The sequence below is a fragment of the Equus asinus genome, chromosome 5 (genome assembly GCF_041296235.1).
Source record: "Equus asinus isolate D_3611 breed Donkey chromosome 5, EquAss-T2T_v2, whole genome shotgun sequence".
NCBI classification, from domain to species: Eukaryota; Metazoa; Chordata; class Mammalia; order Perissodactyla; family Equidae; genus Equus; species Equus asinus.
The window spans coordinates 110,943,581-110,963,116 of record NC_091794.1 but is presented as its reverse complement, the minus strand read 5'-3'; the positions used below and the strand labels follow the sequence as shown (position 1 = coordinate 110,963,116).

Genomic DNA, 19,536 nt, shown 5'->3' with positions numbered 1-19,536 from the left:
CATGTGGATGGCAGTCCTGGGATTTTAATCCGGAACCAAGCTTTCTGGAAATCCGTAGGGTTGGCCGTGCTCCAGGCAGGGGGCTGCGCCACCCACAGCAATAACGACCCTTTCAGCTGCGTTCTTGGAGGAGCACCCATAAGGCTTTTGAGAAAACAATGACCACACAACAAGAATAAGAGAAGTGTTGATAATTAAGCCACTGTGCTCAAATTTCTCATACTCAGAAAATAATTCGTTTCATTCTAGAATGGTTGTTGATGTTACCTGGTAATATAATTAGCCGACATTTATTTTTTCATCTTGTAATTCGTTATTGAAATCGCAAATATCAGTTTATTCCTTTTTGTTTTGGAAGGGAAACTAACATTTATTGAGAGCCTACTGTGCATGTCTGGCCTTGTGCAAGGAGTTTTCATCTACGATATTCCACTTAATCCTCACACCAACCCTGTGAGGTGGGTATTATCCTCATTTTTGTCAGATGAGGAATACGAGGCTCAGAAAGGTTAGGTAGTTTGTCCAAGGTCATACAACTAGTAACTGATGGAGCTGGACTCAAAAATTCTCTGCTCTCTCTCCGACACTGCATCTCAGGAGGAAGACGGGAGCAAAAGCAGCAGCGACAGTCCACACACCTCCTATCCTGAGAACCAAAACAGTCACCAAGAAAAGGAGGCTGTACTTTTCCACAGACCCTCCTCTCTCTACTTGGGGAGGAGGCAGTCAGTTGAAGAGAGAAGACGTAAATATAAAAATAAATAGAAGGGACAAGTCCCCCAGCAGCCAGGGATGTGCAGTATCCATGCTGTGAGAAGGTCACTGTGCCATTCACCGCTGTTGTGGGAGGGAGCCTCGTGGGCCCGGTGGGGAAAACTGGGACAACGGCTGCCAAAGGCTCGAGTGGGTGGGCTAAACGGGCCCCTTCTGGGTCGCGCAGATTTGAGAACACAACGTCTGGAGAAGGCAGCGGCCGTGGGCACAGTCACCATCATCCTCCATCTGCTCATTTTACCGGTGTTTGTGATCCAAGAGGGATTCAAAATCGGGGGAACACACAAGTTTGTGATTTATATGTCCCAGGACTGTCATTTCACCTGTCCTACTGTCTCCAAGGCCCACAGACACCAGCTCCTGCAGGAAAGAGCAGGCGGTCCCCACGGTCACATCCAGAGTCACCTTGCCCAGGAGGAGCTGCACCTTCCCCGACCTGCGGATGAGCAACTTGCCAACCTGGCCCTCTGACAGGTCAGCCAGGGTACAAGCATTCTCCGCCAGCCTGGCTTCCCGGTCTTTCTCCTGCTTTATAACCACCGTCTGTCCATCCTCACTCTGCACCTCTGTCTTGATAGGCTTGATGTCCTGAGTAGGTGGCTGGCCAGGGAGCGTGTCCGGCAGCTGGAGGAACAGCAGCTCTTCCTCCTGGGCAAGGCTCAGCTCCCTGAGCAGCTCTGCCACAGAGACGTCCTTCGGGAGGCCCGGGGTCTTTCCGGCTGCTCTGGGAGGAGCCTTCACCTTGGCCTCCTCCTCCTCGGCTCATGGCTCCTCTTTCACCTTCAAAACAGGCACATCCACCTCCACGTCCTCTTTCTTGGGGCCAGCCAACAAAGGTTTAACATCCGGTTCTTCATTCTCTTTATTAAAAAGCCATCCTGAGTGAGCCAGCGGCAGCTGCACAGGCATGTTTCGAGTGTCATTCCTCAGCCCAGGGTCATCGATGAAATCATCCTTCTCCAGCATGCGCAAGATCTGTTTTGTTTCTTCATCTGTCTCCCTCTTCTCTTTTTTGCTGTTGATGATGTGAGAGGGCCCAATGTCCGAGACATCCACTGTCTTATCTCGGTTCCCCTTTTTCTTCATCATTTCAGCGGGGCCCTGCTCAAAGACGGAGTGGGACTGGATCACTTCTGGGCGACCCCAGCCCCGCCCATGCCCCTCTCGCTGTCGGTCTCTATCCCTTTCAGGCTTCTCCTTCTTGATGGTTACTTCTTCCTCGGGCTCTTCCTTGATCTTCCGACTGATGATGTTTGGGGTGAAGGTTTTCTTCTTGACTCCCCCGAGGGTGAGGTCCCTGGAGCGAATGGAGGGAAGGTGGCCCGGCATGAGGGGAGGCGCCGGCCGCCTCCGATGAGCCCCCGGGGCCCCGAGAGGAGAGGTCGGGGCCCTCCCGGAGTGCTGGGCTCGCCCGTGGAGTGAGGATGGACAGATGGTGGTTATGTCCTTCTGACATGTTGTCCAGCGCACCTGGGCTGCGGCCCGCACCACGCGTGCCCAGACTTCACCTCTCACGCGGCCCACAGCCTGCCCTCGGCCCTGGCGCCAGGCGAAAGTCTGCGTGGCAGGGCCCGGGCACCGCCACCTTGCCGCGGGGCGGAACTGTCAGTTTATTCTTAATCCCTTAATCCTAAATCCAATTGATGAGGACTAGACTGTGGAAGCGTTTTAAAGGAGTTTATATTTGTACAATTTGAAACAGACTTAAATGCCTGTTACGTAGACATCGGGGGTGTTGTGTTGTACACTCGCTTCTCAGTGGCCATGAGAACTATTTTTACAGAATTAAATGGCTCTAGTGGCTTGCATGAGGATGATGATGGCGATGATGGTAGCTGTTGGGATCTGCAGATGCCCCATTATAACTCCATTTATCCCTCCCACTCACAATCTGAATAAATTAATGAAACAAAGAAAAAGTAGCCGATAGAGCAACGTCTGAACCCTCTTGCTCATGGAGGTCAGATGGATGATGCAGCTCCAGCACTGTTGACCTCCCAAGCTGACAGTGTTGGCTAGATGTGCCCGCCCAGCTCAGGACTCCTCTTGCTGGACCCTAGGGGAGCAGAGGAGAACATGCGCTCTTCCAGGAGCATTCTAGGTTTCTTCTCCCCAAATTTACCAGTCAGGCAGGTCACTCATCTCCTTGCGGCAGAGGGGGCAGGGGTGGGGATGGAGATCCCTGTGTGTGGGAGGAAGCATCCTGGCAGAGGAGAGTTCATGGAGGCCAGTTATGAACCAAGGGCTGTGTTACAACTGTGTTCTGTCAAATCTTCGTAACAACCTAAGATTGGCATTATTAGTCCCACCTTAGAGATGGAGAGATTGATGTGGTCAGAGAGTTTGATGACTTTTTCCCAAGTCACACAGCTAGTTAGTTATAGGGCATAGACTTAAACTCAGGGTTTTAGAGCCTTGAGCCTTTTCAAAGCTTCAGTGTTTATACTGGAAAACAGTGCGGAGCCACGATCTCCAAAAATGGTCCAAGGTCTCCTGGGAACTCCCCAGACCTTGTGGAGTCCAAACTATTTTCACCAGGATACTATGATGCTCTTTTCCCTCTTCACTCTCATCTTCTCACAGGTGTACAGCGGAGTTTTCCAGAAGTTACACGATATGGTATCAGAATTCATTGAACAGAGAAGCAGATCTGAGAGCTCAGCTGTCTTCTATGAAGCCGCAGACTAAATAGATTTACAGAAGTTGTGAAATAACACTGCTTTTCTCTCTATTTTTTTGTTTTATAAAGTATATTTCTTTTTATAAAAATATTTACATTAATATGTAGTAGGCTTATTATTTTTATGAAATAATAAATATTTTAATTTTTTCTGTTGTAATTTCTAATAAGATAAACCTGAATAAATATAAATAAAAGCTCTTTTTGTCGATGTTGTTAGTGCTGTGGATTCTGACTCCTAGAGGCCCTGCGGACAGCAGAGCGGAGCCCTACCCGGTCTCTCTGCGCCATCCTCTCACTTTCCAGGGCTGTATCAGACACTGCTCTGCTGCTATTCACAGGGTTTTCATGATCAGTTTCTTCAGAAGTGGGTGGCCAGGTTCTTCTTCCTGGTCTGTCCTAGTCTGGAAGTTCCACTGAAACCCGTTCACCCAGGGCGACCCTGCTGGTATTGGAAATCCCGATGGCAGAGCTTTCAGCATCACAGCAACACGCAGCCACCACAGTGTGACAAGTGACAGATGGGTGGTGTGGTTCCCCAATGGGGAGACGGGCCCAGGCCATGGCAGTGAGAGTGTGAACCCTAACCACTGGAACCCCAGGGCTGGCAAAAACTCTTGGGGAGTCCTCAATATTTTTTAAGAACTTAAAGGGTTCCAGAGACCAAGAACTTTGAGAACCACTAGTGGAGGCGCTCATGCAACCAGACAATGTGTGTCCCATTTGGGCTGTCATTTCTGTTAAGAAATCCAAAGGGCTATTTAGGTACCAGCCAACCGAAAGCAAACTTTGACGCCTGGGGCCAGGGGAAAGAGAAGAGGGAAGTGTGGCGTTTCATTCAGCTTGTGTATGTATCTCCTGAGACCTCAGGAAAATCATAACAAATATCGACCTCTTCTTTTTTTCTCTTAAAAATTATCTGGAGCTCTTGTGAAGACATACCTAAGACCAGAAAATCCCACAGCAGAGTGGAAGCACGTGCTGGGAGATCTCACTCTGCTTTCTCTGCCTTTGGTCTTCTAAGTAGTTGGGGCTCCATATTTTCTCTGTTTATTTTGACCTGAAAGAATCAAGTTGTCAATTTGTGAGCTTCTGGCGAAAACCAGCACCTTTAGGGGCAAAGGCCACGTGTCCTGCAGAACTAAGGAGGAGCCTGGGTCATGACTAGACCTTGGCAAAGACCCAGCTAGGTGGCCCCTCTTTAAATTGCCAGCCACTCCGTTGCTTCTAAGGGGGTCTGTGAGGAGTAATGTAATTGTATTGGTGATGACATTTTAAGCGGTTCAGAAAAAACAAAATAAGACTCTGATCTGTGGCCAAGCCAATTGCCCTTTGAAGCATCTTAACACCACCAGCAGGTTAGAGCTCGCAGGGCCCTTGGATATCAGCATGTCCAAGCCCCTCATTTTACTGGGGAATAAACAGGGCCCACAGGAGCAGAGCCCCAACCCCAAGGTCACCACCCATTGCTGCTGAGGGTGGGTGCCTAGGAATACCAGGTCAGTGGTGGGTTCTCAGAGAGCCTTGAGGTTCCAAGCCTGCATGAGCAAGTGTCCTGTGACTGGGCCAGTGGAATCACCTGGATGAAGGGTCCCAGCAAAGCCCATTCTCTGCATTCATGCATCGTGTCCTCTGTCTGGTCAACTTTCCATCCCAGCATGTTAATCCTGCTTAAATCTAGCTTGCTTAATCACGAGTTCTCTTATTGGCCTGGGAGTTCTTAAAGTGTGTCTCTAACAATCTTTATTTTCCAACATCTGGCATGGATTTCTTAGCACACAGCTGATCCTTAATACACGTTTATTGAATACATGGATGGATGAACAGACAGGTAGCTTGATGATGGGTTAGGAGTTGTTCTTCATTTAGATGGGAGAGGACAGTGTGATGGAAATATTTGGCCTTTTTAATGAATACCAAAACAACTTCTGAGCCTCTCCGAGAGATATTTCCCCTTCCTTGTAGGGAGCATACTGCACAGTTTCATCAAATCTCGTCAAAACTCACAGAGCAGGGTAGATTGTTCTCAGGGGGTTAGATGTTTGCTGATCAAAGGTATGGGGAATTGGATCAACTAAAAGTTCTTTCAGGTTGTAAGTTCCAGGTTTTGTGTCCTGAATCCATTTCATTCAAAAATATTTATTGGCATCAACAGTTGGCCAGACACTCTGCCGATATGGGAATATAGCAATAAACCAGGTAAGGTCCCCGAGCTCAGAGCTCAGGGTCTTGTTGGGACAAAAGGACAGGCAATGGCAATTTAATGGGGTGAGTGCCATGAGGGGTTGATGGAAGCACGAAGGGGGAGCTGCTAACTCAGCCTTGGAGAGACGGTCTCCAGGCGGGGGCATCCAGCAGAGGCCTGGAGCGGGGGTCCAATTTAGCTAGAAGGAGACCGGGGAGGGAGGGAGGGGGATGGTGTTCTGGGGGGTGGGAACTGCCGAGAGGCTAAGCGGTAAGCGACGTCATGTTCAAGGACGCAGTTCGGCTGGAGGGTCGGGCTCTCCATCCAATTTGGCAGACGGCCACTTCAGCAGCCCTGCTGGCTGGCGTTTGTCTGATCTCTGAAACACTGCCACGTGATGGGGACTGGTGGGAAGGGACGAATTAGAATCCTTCCACCTCCACGAATGTTTCGACCGACCTCCTCCAGCCAGTCTCCTCCTGACTTCCCAAAATTAGGGAGAAGAACTGAGCAAGACATACCACAGTCACAGCCATGGCCAGGGTGGAGATTTGACCTTGTGGCTGTGACTTTAAGGAAGGGCGCTTTCCAGTCTGGCAAGTTGGCCCTCCCATTCCTTGCTGCACCAGCAGTTGGCCGGAAAGTTGCAGTTTCATGCGAGAGCCCCATATATCAAGGACAGGACAGTTCCGATGCTTATGAGAATATATGAAAGTGCTGTTTGGCTGATATTAAATGGAGCAAAGTAGGTCAATATTGTCTGGAATAATGAACTTGAGTTTAATCAACATATCGTAAGCAAAATTGTGTGGGAAAGCATAGCAAGTTATTGTTGCTGTATCTGTTATTTGAATATTTAATCTTCTAATATATGCACATAATAATAAAATAATTTTCCATGAGGATAGAACTAATTTCTCTAAAATCATGCCAGTGTATTTAACAAAATGCTAACGATGCATCATGCTCTGTCTGTGGGAAATGTTTCTAATGCCGTACTAGGGTCACATTGGGTCGCCCTCTGTCCTCACCCTACACGCAGCATGGTGGTCTTGACACATGGCAGGCATGTGCCTGTTTCCCAGATCGTCCACTGTGCCTGGACCAAGGAAGGGCTTTTTGTTGGTGTTGTGTGGTTTTTCCACGATACATAACCACTATCAAAAATTCAAAGACAGTTCTGCCAACCTTGGGAAAACAAAATGTGAATTTCGTGTTTTGAAGAGGATACTTTTTACCAAGCTGTTTCTTCATCTAGGTCCCTTGTAACTCTTGCAAACCTCGGAGGAAGAATCCGAGCAAGGCATGGGGGAACACAGAGAAAGACTTAGGGGCCTCCAGTGATTGAGTGTAATGAGTAGACTGGTGCCTGAATCCCAGAGCCATCCCTCCTGGCTGCATGACTTCAGGCAGGTCACTTACCCTGGGTAAGCTTTAGCACTTACCACTTCGGAAAGTGTGAGGGCCGAAACGAGTAATTCCTGTTGAGTAAGTACCTGGTACAAGTAAGTGCCTTCAACAAACATTGCTCCTCTTGATAATTATTGAGGTCATTGTCATCATTGCTATCATTGTCATTGTCATCATAATTGTCATTATCATCACCATCATCACTGTCATCATCATTGTTGTCGTCATTGCCATTGTCATCATCGTCGTCATCATCATCATCATTGTCATCAGCATCATCATTGTCATCATCGTCATCATCATCATTGTCATCAGCATCATCATCATTGTCATCATCATTGCCATCATTAAAGTCAGAGAGGAGGCGTCCCCACATGTAAGGTGCATTTGACTCGCTGAACTTGATGCATTTTCTTCGGCCAAAACAAAACAAATTGGCCCACCGATGTCTTAGGTAGACTCCAAGCTGCTGTTCCCTACCCACTGACATTTCAGATGCCCTTGGGTTTGTGACTTCTGAGAGCAGAGAAGGTAACAAGCTGACCCCTTTGGAGAAGTCGGGGTATTTGTTATCGCCCTGGGGATGGGCAGTTCAGGCAAAACCCTCTGCCTCTACTGATGCCCCGACCCCTGACTGTGGCCAGGATCTCCTGCCAGTGCCAGGGCAGAAGGAGGAAGGGGCTGAACCCAGTGGTTGCCCAGCCTTGTTCTCTGCTCTCCTTGTGAAAGCGACCTTCACAGTTTAATCAGTTGGTAGCAGAGAGCCAGATTGCCTCTTAGTAAAGCATAGTTTAAGATCAGTTTCAGGAAGTTTCTGGGTGCTTTTTATCTTTGCAGTGAAGCCATAACGGCCCTCGCGGCAGCTGGGCAGGCTGCAGAGTTGGTGCTTCTGAGTCGCTCATTAGGGTGTAATAGCATTACCGAGAGGAGACGCTCACGTGAGCGGCAGGCAGAAGCCTCACGCAGCGGCAGCTTGATGCGCAGTCCTCCTCCCCGGGGTTCTGGCTGACGCACGGGCAGCAGGGACGAACTCTACCCGCAGCTCCAGATTCTGAGAGGGTGCGGAGAGCGCTGTTTTCCAGGGTAGGGGATGGGGACAATTTTCCCACATTTGTGTAGGTGCAAATGGAGAAGCGGAAGGGGCTTGTGGGCACATTGGAGCTAGACGATGGTGATGGCGGGACGGGTTAAGGGGTGATCTAAGGCCCTTTCCCCAGTTTAGATTGAGCAGTAAATTCAGACGTTGATGTGGCTATCGTATTTGACAGGATTAGGGTTTGGGAGGAAGAGTGGTCTTTGAAGTCAGGCAAATTCCCGCTTCAATCTCCACCTAACCTTTTGATAATCTTGTGGCCTCAGATAAATTACTTAATCTCTTTGAGTCTCACTTTCTTTATTTGTACAACCAGTACAGCTGAGTATTCTCGTATCCTTTGCTTCATAGCAAACCAACCTAAAACTCAGCGATTTAACAACAATTTAATAATCCTTCTTGTGCTTTTCTGGGTTGACCGGGTTCAGCATGGTGGCTTTTATTTAGCATCTCCCATGGTTATATTCAGACTGTGGCTGCGTCTAGAGTCATCCAAAGGCTTGGCCAGGCTGGAAGGTCCAACTGGCCTTTTCACTTATGTTTGGGGCACCTAAGCGGGGATGGCTGGCAGGACCAGGGGCTGGCGGGGCAACTCTCTCTCCATGTGGCCTTTCCACATGGTTGCCTTAGGCATCCTCACAGCATGGCTCCCTCAGGATAGTTGACTTCATACTTGGCAAGTGGCTTTCCAAAGAGTGAGCATTGGAAGGTGGAGGAATTGGAAGCTGCCAGTCTCCGAAGGTCCTGGCTGAGACGCAGGCGCAGAACCAGGTCCTTGGTAGTGCACTAGGCAGGCACTCACTGAGCCCACTCAGATTTGCGTGGAGGGTGGAGGGCTCCATCTCTGCATGGGAGGAGTGGCAGTGAACCTTTGTGGCCATCTTGAATCCTCCTCCCCAGTGAGAAAATGTTATCTCCAAGTGTCACTGAAAGAAATAAATGAAGGAAAATTTGTAAAGCATCTTGCTGAGAGCCTGACACATACAGACATTCAACAAATACCTGTCTCCTTCTCTTTTGCTCTTTATCCTTCCTTAGACCTCTCGAAGGCCAGCCCTGGGGTCTAGTGGTCAAGATCCAGCCTTCTCACCAACACCGTCCAGATTCATTTCCTGCTCAGGGAACCACACGAATGTCGGTTGTCATGCTGTGGGGGCTGTGTGGTGCTGTGATGCTGAAAGCTCTGCCATCGGGATTTCCAATACCAGCAGGGTCACCCATGGTGGACAGTCTTCAGTGGAGCTTCCAGACTAAGACTGACTAAGAAAAAGGACCAGGCCACCCGCTTCTGAAAAATGTTGGCTAGAAAACTCTATGAATAGCCACAGAGCATTGTCTGTTAGTGTGCCAGAAAGTGAGAGGATGGCACAGAAAGACCGCAGGGTTCTGCTCTGCTGTCCACAGGGTCGCTAGGAGCTGGAATCCGCTCCAAGGCACTAACAACAAAGACCTTTTGAAACTGAGGTATTTCACCACCAGCTGGGCCAGGAGACCAGGGTGTCCTTTCCAGATGGCCAAGCTATGGGAACTCTGACGATCTCGGTTTTAGAATAAGGCAGGTGTTCGCAGCGCTGGATGCACGTTAGAAACACGTGGGAAAACTTTAAGAACACTAATTCTTGTCCTAACCCTGGAGTTTCCAACCTGGTTACTTGATATGGGACCCCTATGTTTCTAAGCCCCATCCCCAAGTCATTTTAACGTCTGCAATGAGAGGTTCTCTCACTGAGAGGGGAGGCTCTGAGGTTCCAGGGTCCCCACGTGCCCATGCTAACACGTTCCCAGGAGAGGTGACAGGGTGACCTATCCTGAAACCTTCCTGACTGGATGTGCAGGTCGGCCCCAGACAGCCACACAGGGCTCTGAGAGGTTAGGACTCTGCAAAATGCCTTTGATGGGCACTTGACACCCATTCCCACAAGGACCTGGACAGGGAACAGGAAACGGAGGAGGCAGACAGCAGAACCTCGTGGGGACAGTGACGGGGACCCCAAAGAGAATGTGAATTATGCACAAGCCAAATCCCAGCTGGGGCCCCTGTTTGTGATCCCTGGGTGACCTCCCTGCCACCCGGGCTCTCTGGTGCTCAAGAACATCGGGAGGATGTTGACAAAGTCATGCCAAGGTGGCCACCTCCCCATCACCCTGTCTCCTTCAGTGAGCACTGGATGAACTTTTCTTCTCTCGAGATTTAACAGCCATATTCATAAAAAGAAAGTGGTTACGCGAGACCCCTGCTGAAGAGAACCAACCACATTTGGTTCCCATCAAGCCAGGATGGCGGTGACGGATATGAATAGCTGGCTTTTACAAGGAAACTGCTGAGCAGGTACAAATATTACTCACACCTTGAAGGTATCTGCTGAGTCTTATTATTCTTGGGTAATTGGGGTTATGGGCAGTTGCTCTCTCTTATGGGTCAAAGTTTCGGTTCTGAAGGACCTGCCTCCAGGGTGAATTAGCACCCCCTTCGTAAGCAGCCATGAGCCAATTAACCCTTTCTCTCCCCAGGCAAGGAGAGTTTCTCCTAAGCTGCTCAGCTTTCCCTTCCCCACAATAACGGCCCTTCCCTGCCCTCTGCAGCCATCTAAGAGGGTAAAGACACTGGGCAGGACCTCAGGGCAAAGACGGATTAATTAGGTTGCAAGAAGCAGTGTAATTTTTAGGAGCAGGACAGCAAAAGAGATGGAACGCTGTCATGGGTTCCTGATGAGAAGCGGCGTGACTGGCCTGAAAGTTCTGACTCACCCACTTGCTTTGCAGGTGGGGGCAGGGTTTTGGAGAGCCAGCTCACCTAAACAAAATTGCTCACTCGTCTGCCCACGCCTCCATCATCGCATATGACTGAGCAGCTGATGTCTTAGGAAGACCCGGAAGCAGAGTCAGGGGGACTCTCCCCCACCTACAGCTCTCCTCTTCTGTGAGTTTCTCCTCTGCTTTCACCCTCTCTGTAATTAAAACAGTTCTATGAGACTCCATTCTGGTGGCCTCCAGGGTGGTGGGTGGAACCAGCTGTGGATGGGGGGATAACGAGGACCCCGGGGAAGAATTTAAGAAGGGGCCTTAAAAACACATAGCAAAGCACAGAGAGGAGAAACTTCTAACGTTTTTTGAAAGTTGATGGCAGTCTCTATGAAGGACTCTGATTTATACAAAATTTCATAAGGTATTTTTCTCCTTTTTAAATAACTCATTTTTGAAAATATGCTGTTTTATTAATTTTGACTGTCCATGCTGTGAGCAGCTAATTCGTAACCAGCTGTGCGACCTTCCATTGGCCTTGGCGGTGGACTGTGGACGGACCCGTAAACCATCTGCGTCAGTGTCCTGGGGCCGCCGTAACAAAGCACCACAGCCTGAGTGGCTTAAACAGCAGGCTTGCTTTCTCACAGTCCTGCAGGCTGGAAGTCCGGGATCAGGGTGTCCTGTGCGCGGGGCTGGTTTCTCCTGAGCCCTATCTCCTTGACATGCAGACGGCTGTCTTCTCTGTGCAGTCCCACGGTGGTCCTTCTGTGTCTGTGTCCTCATCTCCTCTTCTTAGAAGGACAATGGACATTTGGGACGAGGGCCCACCCGTAGGACCTCACTGTAACTTGATTATCTCTGTAAAGACCCATCTCCAAATACGGTCACACCGTGAGGTACCAGGGGTTAGGACTTCAACATATAAATTTGGAGGGACACAGGTCAGCCCATGACACCACCGAGGCCAGTCCAGCATCCTGCCTTGTGCCGCCACTTGGCACAGCCGCAGTGCGGGGAGAGAGGGGCTGGCCTGCAGAAAGGCCCTCCTCGCTGGCGCCGGCTGCTGTTTCTGTCCTGCCGCAGCTCTGTCCACTGCTGCTGCCCAGGTCGGGAGGGTCACCCACCTCACGATAGCGACCTTGGCCTCCTCACCGCCCGGTTATTTAATAATGGCAGCTTTCCCTTCCACCTCCCACGGCCATAAACGAAGACAGATTGCTCCTCTCACGTTTAAAGGCGTTCGAATACAGAACAGAATCGATTTTATATACGGGCAAGGTGGCATTCCGTGCATGCACCAGCGTGAGCCTGTGTTTGATGACAAAGCCCCTTGCTCAGCAGATCCCTCCTCCTGGGGAGATCACACATGAAGCTGCTTCCATATGGAGGTGAGAGGACAGCAGACGTTAACGCTTAACTATCACCCGATGGGTCTGAGTTAACATTTTGTGTCCCCAGGTCACTTACCAAGGATCTGCCGCCTCTCAAGGAAACACAGTTTTGCAAATCATATAAATCGGGTCTATCAGCAGTTTCAAAACTCATTTTCTTCATGGCTCTTCCGAGGTCATGAGTCCCGGTCTTGCTTGCCAAGCAACCTCCCTGTTCTAGAACCTTCAGTGGTTCCCCATTGCCTCTCTGGTCAGGTCCAAACTCCTGCCCCTCCCCAAGGACCCAGATTCTGTCTCCTACTTGCAAAATCGGACCTGTCTTCTTTGCACAGACAGCTACTCGCAGCCCACACTGTTCTCTCCACTAAGTGCCTCCCGCTACCCACCTCCCCCGACTCCTATTGCTCACCCAGCCTGACCAGGGAATTCAGAGCACAGGAAACACTGTCTCCAGGGTATTTGTTTCAAATATATGAACCTCGTTTCTCTGAAGTTGCAGAAAGTGGAGGAGAGTGAAGAAACCGCTCTAACGTTTCTGAGCAACTGCTTGGGGTTGGGCTTCGGAAGCTAGGGCGTTTTTTTCAGGCCAGGCCATTGTTTTCTACTTTAGCAATCATGGTGTTGAAATAAAGGCATTATTTATTTATTCGAATGCCCCAAATACCTTAATCTGCCGGCTTTCGCCTCCGTGTGACTCAGCTCAGTGCCCTGCAACAAAAGTGCACAGAGGCAATTATTGTCCTTTCTCTTCTGTCACCCTCAGGGCAGGGGTGGCTCGCACCTGCTGCAGAAAGGAGAGAGCCCCATCACCTGACTTGCTGAGTGACACCTCTGTCATTTCTAATTGAACTGTGCGATTTGTGGAAAGCTCACCTTTCTTTACAGATTTCTCTGCTTCTGTTTCTCTTGTATATTTCTCGGTCTTGTTTTTGCGAGCAACAGAAAAATGTAGGAATCAAGAGCATGGACTCTGGAGCCAGACAGCCAGGGCCCAAATCCTGGCTCTGCCCCTTGCTAGCTGTCTGGCTTTGGGCAATTCCTTAATGTCTCTGTGCTTTACTTTCTTCACTGGTAGAATGAGGGGAAATATTAGTACCAGTAATAGCATCTACCATAAAAGTTTGTTGAAATGCTTGAGACTTGCAGCTCCATAGCTGAATTATCAGCACCCCAACTAAAGCACCTGGCCGGCACAACCTTACTATTTGTCCCGGGAAATTCCGGCCCAGAAAGATAAGGCTGTAAATGAGTAAATTGCTGAATCGCTAGCTTCAGCAACAACCTGAAAATCTATTTAGCTGAACAGTGGTTTGCTCATTTGGGGCGAAAAACCCCATTCTCAGGACAATAGATTGCTCAAGTGGGCAAACCCACTTATTCATCAAACAACTGTTTATTCATCAAAATTTGGCCTGGCAGTGTCCGCCAGTTCTAAACTGTTATATTATGAACATCCCAGTGAGATCCACGCATTGAAAAACCCACGTGACATCACTCAAAGCCAGACCCCAAACCTTATAAGCGTTCAGCTTTCGCCCCCCTCTGCGGTCCGCCTTGGTGCCCTCTCCCTTCCTGCACGAAGCACCAAGCGGGGCTCTGCCTGACCAGCAGCCCAGCCTCCTGCTGTTCGGGGGGAAATGGCAGTTGATGGGACTCACCCAGCTGTCATTCACTCCTAATATCCAGGAAGCACTTAGAACAGCGCTCAGTGCTATATGGGCAACGGAGGTGTTAGTTACTCTTATTATGTCCCATTTTGAAGATGACTTTGGTGCATAAAGACATTTATTTTGCACTCTTTATGTCCAACTAATGCTCAGAAAGGACTCTAAGTGGACAAGTGAAGGAACGAAGGAAATGACGGCAGTGGAGGAGAAAATAACAGTGCTCGTCAGAATGGCAGGGCGACTGGGAGGGCACCAGGGGGACCTCGCCCAGGGATGGAAGAATCTGACAGCTGTTCTCGTCCCCATTTCTGCCCCCCAGCCATGAGCAGGATTCCCTCGGAGGAGTAACGACTGTTCTGAATTCTGCAGGGACTCTTCTGGCGCGACACAGGAGGCAGACTCTGCGAGAGGACACCTTGGGATTCGGGGTAGGAAGACCTTCACAGTGAACGTCCCCTGGCCACCTCTGGGAGGCTTTGGTACATGCTGCCCCACCCTGCTTGATAACCTTACACTGGAAAAGTCAATGGGAATGATGGCTTTTCCCTTTTCCCCCTCATTCCCTATTCTCTATGGGGTCTAGATCTTGCGAACTTCAGTTTTCCGACCCAGTGTACTTTTCTGGAGTGTGAACTCCATGCTAGCCAGAGGTGACAATAATCCGTGACACTGTCCACAGGACTAGATCACAGCATGGATCCACTTGAAAAGGCAGGCATGCAATACTTCCAGAATGTTCTCTTCTCCCACTTTCTCACCTTTTCCATTGGATGCCAATTCCTTTGGGTGAAGGGCATCACAAGGACATTTCATGGGAAATGGCAAGGTACAAAAAGAAAACATTGTGTATGTATGCACACCAAGCCTTCTGATACATGGACACTTTCCACATTTTGACCAACAACATCGATTTTTGTCTGTGCTGCTATGTGATGCTTTTAGATCTGAGCTGGCGCTGGAGAAAGTTCAAATGGGGAGCAGGATTGTGACAGAAGGGAAGTCATCTAGGGGAGCGGCTGATGACAGAGATGCCTCAGAGACTCACTCTGGCGAGGGCTAGTGTCTATGAACCACAATCATGTGGAGGGGGTCGCGCCAGACACCTCTTCCCAATGGGTGACCCCATTTCCATCTGGAGATGGTATATGGAACTGTGTTTCACATTTGTTGGGCTTAGTTTTCTTTCTTTTTTTTTTTTTAAGTGCACACAACTAAATTACTTCTTTTCCTCTGAAAGATATTTCACTGGAGAAATACAACTACTCCCTTTCTTTTACATGCTCTTCCCTAATATACAAGTCGTTGAACTTCTTTTGAAATTGTTTTCAAAAGTAGGACATACTGCCTTGTTCATAAACCACAGGGAGGGCAGAAATGTTGACGTTGGCTCCAGATGCCAAGCCCGTCAACCGTTTTAATTTAAAACTTTAGACCCTGAAGAACTGCTTCCACTCCTCCGCCCCCAGTCTGCCAGGAGAGGGCCCTTAGGAGCCCGAGGTGGGTGTGAAATGAGCCCACAGCTGCTCAGAAGCCATTCCCAGCTTGTTTTCCCAGAAAATTGGAAGCGAGGGAAAGATCTATTCAGATGTACACCACTAATCTGAAATGTATGATAATTCAGATAGAGAGGGGCTATGCTGAATGGGAGGTTTGGCCAAACAAATTTATAACGCAAACAAGATTGCAGATGGGAAGTTTAACTCCATCTAGTTGGCGGCCTGTTCGCACGGCCTCGAGGGGCGCTATGTTCATTTCATTGTAGGGGAGGAGGACATTTCCTCTCCTCAAATAGGGGTTCGTCTGGCCGGAGAACGAATTAAAGTCACATGAGACAGAATAGCAAGAGAAAATTAAACAAAGCTTTATGAGGAACCATGGCCCAGGGCCTTTGTTCCCGAAGGAAGAAAGGGCACCGAAGAAGTGGGGTGCACATAGTGGTTATATACCCCCAAACAGGGTGTTTCACATGTGATTGAAATGTCCCTCCCACAATAGTCACAAGATTGCCCTGTCAGCACAGTGCTTGATGGACACAGCAGGTAGTGATCTGCTATCTCAGTGGGCGTAGCAGGAGGCTAGTCGATTGTCTGGAGCTGTGTGGTCACAGGTGAGCGCAGCAATCAGTTCCTAGCCTAAGGAAAGATGCTTAATCTTTAAAGAAATGCCAACGTTGGGAGAGGGAGGGAAGTCAGTTACAGGAGGTTACCAGAGAAGCACAATAAAATGCAGATTTTAAGTCCTTGCTTTGATATTGATTAAGAGTTTTAGAGAGAAGGTCATCTCCTTTCTTCTTCCTGGTACAGAGAGGGAGGCACCTTTTACAGATAGAGATTTACCTTACAAATGTAAAGGTGTCCTAGCAAAGGGCAAGTTCCATTCCTCCTTCCCTGTCCCAGTTTATCAAAAGCAATCAGCCTCAAATAATCCTGATGCCAAAGAGACATATCTTGGGGTGGCCAATTTCAGGACCCCACATGATCTATAATTGATTTCCCTATTACCCACCTATCTTATCTGGGTTTTGACTGGACTGTGAGGCAGGGACCTGGTGCACGCTGGGGCTGACATGATGCTCAGTACTCAGCTATTTGCTGATTGAAGAAATGAATATTTTTTTTTTCAAAATAAGCACCCAAGGAAAAACACTTAGTTTTGGTGATTCGATACCTTGTTTGATTAATTCATCTCCATTTCTTTTAAATTCTCTATTCTAGAATCTTCACTAATCTAGATCAGTGGTTCTCAGCTGGGAGCAATTTTGCCCACTACAAGACATTTGGCAATATCCGGAGATGGCTCTGGTTGTTATAAATTGGGAGAGGGGTAAGCGTTACCGGCATCTAGCAGACAGAGGCCACCCCACACAGCAAAGTGTTGTCTGGCCCCCAGTGTCAAAAATGCTCAAGATGAGAAACTCTGACCTGGAGGGCTTTCTCCTCGTTCGTCTGGGCAAGCGAGGCTCTGAGGTAGGATTTCTGTGGTTTCCACCGCGGCACTTGAAGGATTTTGGCGTTTCTGCTTCCTGACCATCATCTCAGACTCAAAGAGACTCATAGATGGTGAACTCATCACTGTTATTTTATAGATGAATAGGCTTGAAAATGGGAGGGAAGGGACAACCCTCACCCTCAGTGAATTCGTGTGTCCAGTGAGAAACCTCATTTGTGCCACCAGGGGGTTTCCCTGGGGAAACGGGACCTGAGAACGATGGGCTTTGCTCAGAGCCATTGTCTCACTTCTGAACAATCCCTGGGGTGCAGCAGACTCTGAGCGAGAGTGATGTGGTGTAAGGATTAAAGCCCAAGTGAGGGAGAAGGTTCTGGAATGCCCCTTAATTAGTGGCATGAAGCAGACTCCTGTGGCTAATTGGCTGGTTTAATAAATTATCCCCTTGTGTAAGCTGGGGATTTCTGAAGTCTTGCCATCTTTTCCTGTCTGTTTGGCCAAGATTTTCATAAAATGCAATTTTGTGGCTGGGAAATATGTCCCATGGCCATGACTTGGAGTGCAGCACAAGGATGCAGAAGACAAAATGGAGCAGGGGTTTCACCTTCTCCAGGAAGCCCCAGTTTCCACTCCTGGGCAGGTAGAGCCTGATGCGGGAAGTCAGGTTCTGCATCGGGTTGGGGTTTTCCATTGGGTTCATCCAACCGCGGGGTCAAGAGCAGGGTCTAGAGTGAGGCAGAAGTGGAGTTCGACCCCAGCTCCATCACATGTTACGTCACACGGGGAGCCACTTCAACTTGGCACACCTCAGTCTCCTCATATTTAAACCTGGGATGGTGATGCCCAGCCTCTTGGGTTGTCATGGAGACGGAGATGATGCATGCATCTTGCGCAGCCCAGTGTTTGCCATGAGGATGCTCTCAGCAACGAAAGCTGCAAACCCTTGGAGGTAACATTTCCTAAAATGGGCGTTAATGAGAATAATGCAAAAATGGTGTCTTGTGTTCATAAAAGGCTGGGAAGTAGTAAGTGAAGGTGAAATAGGTTTCTTTTTCTGCTGTAGGACTTCTCAGAAACATTACTATGCTAATGTAGATTAGGGCTCTCCAAGAGAGATAAATAGTGGGCAGCGTTTTCCAAACTTATTTTATTCATTTCACACCTAATCACTATGTTCATTTGGATGGAAAACACCGTTTGAGCTGTTCAAGATCATGCAAGAATAAGACATAATGTGCTGTCCTGTAGGTTTCAGCCCAGTGAGCAGCGCTGGAGGAAGGAGAGGAGAGCAAGCGGGAGGAAGGGGGGAGAAATATCAGTGAGTGAGAAGTTCAGAGCAGAAAATGAAAATGACTGAGAGTGGCGGGTGGGCCACTTCGGAAGGGGAGACCAAGGCAGGACTCCAAAGAGATTTAAGTTGAGGGCTCAGTGATAAAGACACGACCAAGAAACAGTCATGGTAAAGAACATTCCAGCAAAGGAAGCAGCTGGTGCAAATGCCCTGCAGAAAGAAAGAGCATGATGTATGCAAGGAACAGAAAGAAACTCTGAACAGCGGCAATGGAGTCAGGGAAGGACAGAGCTGTGTGAAATGAGGTCAGAAAGGCAGGAGGGACCCAGTCGTGTAGCATTCGACTGAGGTTTTCAGAGGATCCATCTGGCTGCTCTGTTGTGAATAACACAGCAGGAGGTAAGGTGAGAAGCAGAGAATGTTAGGGGTCTATTACAGAAATCTATGTGGGGGATGACAGGGGCTTGGGACAGAAAGACAACTGAGGGGCTGATGAGGACGGGCGTATTCTAGATCCACGTTATTGTTCCCGTGAATAAACATTCTATACTTAAATGTTTATTCGTATAGAACAGTGCACAAACCGTAAGTACACAGCTTGATGAATTACCACAAAGCGAGCATGTCTGTGCATTAACCAGCTGATTCTGGAAGGTCTCCCCAGTGTATCCTCCCATCACCAACCCCGCCAGCCACTTCCCAAGGGTAACCAATATCCTGAGTTCTAAGGCCATGGAGTAGGGTTGTCTGTTTCTGAATTTATGCGATGGAATCACACACCCTGTATTCTCCTGCCTGCAGCTTCTTTTGGTCAACATCCTCAAAGATTCATCCTGTTGTTGATGACAGCAAGAATTCACTCAATTTGTTGCTGTGGAGAATTGTTCAAAGATCCCACAACACATTTATGCATTCTGAAGTTGATGGTCATTTGAGTTAATTCCTGTTTTGACCATTGTGAGTAATGTGTTAAAGCATTCGATCTATGCAATTCTGTTGTGTGTATACATAGGAGTGACATTTCCGGGTCGTAGGTTTTGCATCTACTCAACTTCAGTAGATACTATCTACCACTTTTCCAAAGTGACTGTACTCTTTTATTCCCCCACTACCGGGGTAAGAGGGTTTCACTTTCCCCCCACTTGGTATTTTGAGGCTTTTAAATTTCAGCTGTTGTGGTCTGTTTATAGTGATATCATCTTGTGACCTTAATTTTCATTCCCTTGATGATTAATGAGGTTGAGCATCTTCTCGTGTTTAATGGGCTGATTTGGATACCCTCTTTCGTAAAGTGCCTGTTTAAACCTTTGTCCGCTTTCCATCGCATTTGTCTGTTTAAGCATTTAATTTGTGG

General features: G+C 48.6%; 1 pseudogene; it reads right to left on the bottom strand.

Moving 5' to 3' along the window:
• Positions 1–340: 340 nt before the first annotated feature.
• On the bottom strand, positions 341–7,425 carry LOC106844267 (DNA-directed RNA polymerase III subunit RPC4 pseudogene; annotated as a pseudogene).
• Positions 7,426–19,536: the final 12,111 nt, after the last annotated feature.